At 45.0% G+C, this 6,150-nt stretch overlaps 1 pseudogene across 1 annotated transcript; it reads right to left on the bottom strand.

Moving 5' to 3' along the window:
- Positions 1-2,903: 2,903 nt before the first annotated feature.
- LOC308264952 (cyclic AMP-dependent transcription factor ATF-4-like) lies at positions 2,904-4,090 on the bottom strand (annotated as a pseudogene). Its single transcript has 2 exons — positions 3,381-4,090; positions 2,904-3,272 (listed from the first exon to the last, which is right to left on the bottom strand). The product of its transcript is annotated as a cyclic AMP-dependent transcription factor ATF-4-like (transcript).
- Positions 4,091-6,150: the final 2,060 nt, after the last annotated feature.

The raw sequence follows: 6,150 nt of genomic DNA, 5'->3' as shown, positions 1-6,150 counted from the left end.
TTTACTAGGTTGTATGGCAGAGTCTCAGACCCAGGGAGTCAATCGAGGCTGCTTTAGACCATGGCGGGTGGCAGGTTGGGCGTTCTCCTATGGTGAGATATCTCTGCCACCGCCACTCTCCCACTGGGTCAAGTCCCTGGGGGTGCTGTACAGGGATTTTTTTCTCTAGGGCCCGCAATTTGACTCACTGTTGTTGAGTGTGCAGATGGAGCTGTAGTAGACTAGGTGAATTCGCTGCTGCTGCCGCCAGTGGCAATATGGCACCACTGCCACGCCCTCGGCTGTGAGGCTGGCGTATTTCTTCTCTGGTTTTGTGCTCCGCTCTGAGTCCCTGCAGGGTGTGCTGAGCCCAGCCACTGGGAGCTTTAAATGCTCCCTGCGCCGAAAAATCTGCCGAATCCCGCCTGGTTGTTCCGCAGCGGCTTACCTTGGCTCGCTGTCCGCTGCTCCTTTCTGGAGCCTGGTGGGCTGTTGAGTGCATTGGTCTAGAGCCGTCTGGTGAAATCGCCGCTGCTGCCGGCAGTAAGACGCTGCTGCCGTGTCCTCGGGCTTGAGGCTGGCGTGTCTCCTCTGTGGTTCTGAGCTCCGTTCTGAGTTCCCCTCCTCTCTTGACTTTCTTGTTTGATTTCTGCCTCTCAGGGATCACTGACCTTAGTTTCCTGATGTCTAGTGTCTTGAAAATCACTATTCACATAGTTTATCTGTTTTACTTTTCAGTTTATTTAAGCAGAAGTTAAATCTGGTCCCTGTTATTCCATCTTAACTGAAGTGAAAGTCAAATAGTATGTAGTTACCATTTTTATATGAAATTATATATATATATATATATATTTACTTTTTAGCTAATATCAGATTTATTTTTAAATTTTATTTTGTTGGTGCACTATAGTCTCACATCACAATGTGGATCATGTTGACAGTGGCACACATTCACACAGTGTGTGGTGCCCCCCTTTCCCATTTTCCCTCCCTCCCAACACTGAGTGTCCAGGTTAACAATGTCATATTCACATGTATACACATATTAAAATGTAGCTTTTCCATTAATAAACCTGAGCCTTCTTCCTGCCCTACCCTTCCTTTCAGGCTTTGCTGAGGTTTCCCCTCCATTATCTGGAGTCCCTCTGGTATCCCTAATACTCCCTAGCTTGAACTTATTAGAGAAAACATATGTCCCTTCTCTTTCTGTCCTTGGGTGATCTCACTTAACATAATGTTCTCCAGTCTTTCAGTCTTCTTATGAATGACATGGTTTTGTTTTTCTTTATATCCGAGTAAAATTCCATTGTGTGTAGTTCCCATAATTTTTCAATCCATTCATCTGTTGATGGGAACCTAGGTTGGTTCCATATTTGGCTATTACAAACTATGCTGCTATGAGCATGAGTATGCATATGTTATTGTAGTTCTCTGATTTCAACCCCTTTGGAAAGATACCCAGGAGTGGTATAGCTGGATTATATGGTGGATTCACTCCCAGTTTTCTAGGGAATTTCCACACTGATCTCCATAGCAGCTGAACTAGTTTGTACTCCCACCAACAGTATAAGAGTTCCTATTTCCCCACATCTTTGCCAGCATTTGTTGTTATTTGACTTCTTTATGCTTGCCACTCTGTATGGGGTTAGATAGAATCTTAGTGTTTTGATTTGCATACCCCTGATGACTAATGATGTTAACATTTTTTTCTTGTATCTATGCATACGGTGGAGAAAAAGCAGCGTTTTCAACAAATGGTGTTGGGAGAGCTGGCTATTGACTTGTAGAAAGATGAAACTAAATCTTTACCTCAAGATGGATCAAAGACCTGGAAATCAGAACAGAGACTGTGAAGCTATCAGAGGAAGGCATAGGTTCAACACTCAGGCACAGGTAGTAACTTCCTCAACAAGACTCAAAAGCGCAGGAAGTTAAGACAAGAATTAACAAGTGGGATGGCATCAAACTAAAAAGTTTCTTCTCATCAAAGGAAACCATCAAGAACATAAAGAGAAAGCCTAAAGAATGGGAGAAGATATTTACCAGTTAGCCCTCTAATAGAGGGCTAATATCCAGAATATACAAGGAGCTCAAAAGACTCTACACTAGCAAAACACATAACCCAATTAAAAAATTGGCAACTGAATTGAACAGATACTTCACAAAAGAAGAGATACAAATGGCCAATAGATACATGAAATAATATACTTAAATGTGCAGTTTCTAATCTCTCTACTTCATAAATGAAATGGTATCCTAACTCTTTCTAATAGATGTGAAGAGATTTATACTCCATTGGTACCTACCCCTTCTATTTTCTGCTGGCACATTCTGAAATTTTAACCTAATATGTTATCGTCAAATTATTATTATTCTAAAATAGTGTAGCTCTTCTTCCAAGATTTATAATGATTTTATTAGGTTTTATAGCTGTGATCACCAGGAATTAAGATTTATTTATATATTTAACTGAATCTATATCATTACTAGCTTTTTTTTTAATGCTTTGACTTTTCCCTCCATGAATTAATGAATTATTTTATTCTTCTTTTCATTGCAAAGTCTGCTGTTGAAGGCAGAGTGCCCATGCCACCAACCTTGGTCAACTTGCATTGCTCTTTATTCCTTCCCAGACTCAGTACACTCAACACAGATCAGTTTTTTCAGGATTAATTCATACTGACTGAGTTTACAAGAGGTTTATAAGAAAACTAGTTTGCTATTCTGTTTATTTATAATGAAAAGTTTATCTTCCTTCATGACCAATATACTTAGATTCTGTAGTCTGTGTATTGTGTCCCTAAAAGGAAATTTAGACAGTAAATCAAATTTTATTTTATTTTTGGTACTTTAGCTACAAAATAATTTATTACAACACAGATTCAGCACACCTATGTACAAACAAGTGCACTTCTGACTACCTTCTAGGGGACGTTTCTCTTCCCCCTTGTCCTACGGACCTCTTCTATCAGATCTTTCAGAATTTGGGTCTCCTTGGCCAGAGAATCTGCCTTCTCTTTCAGAGCCTTGTTCTTCTTTTCTAGCTCTTTACACTCACCAGTGAGGGTCTCCCATTCTGCCCTCTTCTTGGGGCGGTACCTGGTGGCCACAGTTGTGTTTTGCTTTTTTTTTTTTAAGTTTCTTATCCAGCTTCTCACCATTTACTTTTGCTGCCACAATCTTCTCCCCAGGAGGATTCGTAAGGTTTGGGGTGGGCAGAGCCACAGGGGATACCTGGAGATGGCAGGCTCTGATTAGGAGAGCCACCGGAGGCACTGTCCTCTTGATTCATCCTGAGCAGGATCCTGAAAGTTGGGGAGGGTTGAACAAGAAGGGCTGAGCTGGGCCTGTGGCACACACTTGTAATCCCAGAACATTCCTCAATTACAGCCAAGCCCCACAACATGACCGATATGAGCTCAGGTAGGGACTCAGGACGCAGACAGATGCCACTGTTGTTATCTGAGGTGGTATCTTCCTCCTTTACACACAGAGGGACCATGATAACGTAAGCACTGGAGTCTGGCTTTATATCTCCTTCTGCGATGTCCACTTCACTGCTGAGCTCCAAGCTGAAGGAATGATCTGGAGAGGAAGACAGAACCCCTGGGGATAGGGAACGAGGCTGCAGGAAGGTGAAGGGGGCAACCTGGTCGGCTTTTGCTAAGCTTTCTGGGAAATGGCCAATTGGGTTCACTGCCTTGGGGGTGGGGGGGTCCTTATTAGTCTTCTGTACTAAGGGGGCAAAGAGATCCCACGTGTCATCTAATGTGGCCAAAAGCTCTTCTGGCATGGTTTCCAGGTCATCTGTACTCAACAGAGCATCAAAGTCAAACTTCAGGTCCATTTACTCCAACATCCAATCTGTCTCAGAGAAAGCACCCTCCTTGCTGGTGTCTGAGGCATTGACCAGCCCATCCAAAGCCAGCCATTCCGAGGACCCTGCCTTGGCCTTGTTGCCGGAGAATCCATGAGGTTTGAAGTGCTTGGCCACCTCCAGGTATTCATCTAAGAGACCTAGGCTTTCTTCAGCCCCCAAACCCAACTGGTCGAAGGGGAACATCAAGCCCTCCACCAATGCCTCACTGTTCAGGAAGCTCATCTCGGTCATGTTGTGGGGCTTGGCTGTAATCGAGGAATGTGCTGGGCTTACAAGCGTGTGCCACAGGCCCGGCTCAGCCCTTCTTGTTCAACCCTCCCCAACTTTCAGGATCCTGCTCAGGATGAATCATTTCTTGACTTTCTTCCTCTCCAGGCTGGGTTAAATGCAGGCTGCTGTACATTCCTGCACAACCCATTCCTCCTGCTATTGTAGCCCTAAGCCCGCTGAACTATAATTGCATTTTTACTTCTTCATCCCTCTCAGGGTCTGTGAGCTCTGTGAGGGAAGACACTACGTCTTACTCATCTTTGAACACAGTGGTGTTAAATGAATGTTGGACATAGCTGCAGGAAGACCTTCAGGGTCCGAGAGCAGCACATGTCTCACCTGGCCATACATTACAGACTCTCCTGTGTGACAGCGATACTGAGGCTGTCTCCAGCCTGCAGATCTTACACGTCTGGAGTGCAGAGCACAGGGAGCTTGAATACAGCCCATCCTGACACTTTTAGCCTTTAGACACTCAGAGGGAGCTGGGAAATGCACTCACTTCGAGGGAATTCTCATGAGACTGTTTAGCCCTTCTGGCCGGGTGGGAATCTAGCCAGTTGGCCTGTTTCCTGACATCTTTGCTGGTGATATTATTTTGCTTGTAAGATGCATATTGGATTTCTTTTTTTCTGGCAAGAATTCATTTCTGCTCTCTCACAGCCCAATCTGGTTGGGAGACCTCCAGTGGGATGCAGTTTGCAATTTGGAGATCCACCTGATCCGCCCAGTTTTGTTCCCTTTAGTTTGTGAGATTCTCTATGGGCTGTTAGGACCCTCTTCATTCCGTTGTCCTCTTGCCAAAGCATCCTGGGACGAAACTGCTCCCTTGTCAGAGGTAGCACTGCAAATCACTTGATGTGTACCCTTCTGGTCTGCACATTCGCACATGCAGCATATACAGGAATAGAGTTGCAAGCCAGGCGTGGTGGCACACACTTTAATCCCGGCATCGGGGAGGCCAAGACAGGAGGATTGTGGTTCATGGACAGCCTCAGCTACTTAGTGAGGCCCTTTGTAACTCAGTGAGACCTTGTTCAAAAATAAAGAATAAAAAATCGAGCTGGGGTGTAGCTCAGAGGTGCAATGCCCCTGGGTTCCATCCCCAGTACTGCAACAAACAAAACAAAACAAATCAAACACACACAAAGAATAAAGTTGGGTTATTTATTTCTTTTTTATACAATTGAGTTTATATTACAAATTCTTTCCTTCTTTCCTTCTTTCCTTCCTTCCCACCCAAGTGGCTGTGATTTCTCCTTCATACCTGTTCTTTGCATGTGTGTGTGTGTGTGTGTGTTTGTGTGTGTGTGTGTGTGTGTGTGTTTGTGGTACTGGGGATGGAACCCAGAGGCATTCTACCTCTGAGCTACACCCCCAGCCCTACTTTTTTATTCTTTATTTTGAAATCGGGTCTCACTGAGTTGCAGAGGGCCTCACTAAGTACCTGAGGCTGTCTGCGATCCACGATCTTCCTGTCTCAGCCTCCCAAATGCTGGGATTACAAGCGTGTGCCACCATGCTCGGCTGAGTCAATACTTTTTTCCTTCCAGTCTCAAACTTTTCTCTCCCCCGTGAATGACTGGCTCATAGGGACTTATGGGGACTCAACTCAGTGGCACTTAAGTCCCTGGCCACACTTCACGGTTGCTGTTCCCTGGAGCTGACTCTGATCCAGCAGGCAGATGGCCATTGGCCCCTCTTGCCCCAGGCTACTTTACTCACTGTTTTATTATTATTTTTTTGGGGGGAGCTCAGCTAAGGAGGGAAGCATGGTGCACATTCCAGCAGGAAGGTGTGTTGATGTTACCCCAAAGTGGCCTCTTACTAAGCTGATTCAACTCTCTGTTGCAGGCCGGGGTGTTGGCTTCTTTCCTGGGGCAATGGAGAGCCTGTCATGTTCACCACTGAGCTTCCTGCCTCTTCCTATCATGTGGCCTTGGCTTTGTGCTCACTCCTGTCTGCTTCACCTTCCTACTGGGTAATCCCGAACAGTGGTTAAGAATCTCCTTTGGGAATCA

This window comes from Muscardinus avellanarius (assembly GCF_963383645.1).
Source record: "Muscardinus avellanarius genome assembly, chromosome: 7".
In the NCBI taxonomy this organism is placed as follows: domain Eukaryota; kingdom Metazoa; phylum Chordata; class Mammalia; order Rodentia; family Gliridae; genus Muscardinus; species Muscardinus avellanarius.
Note: the sequence above shows the minus strand (reverse complement) of the source record. Positions and strands in the feature narration are given on the sequence as shown.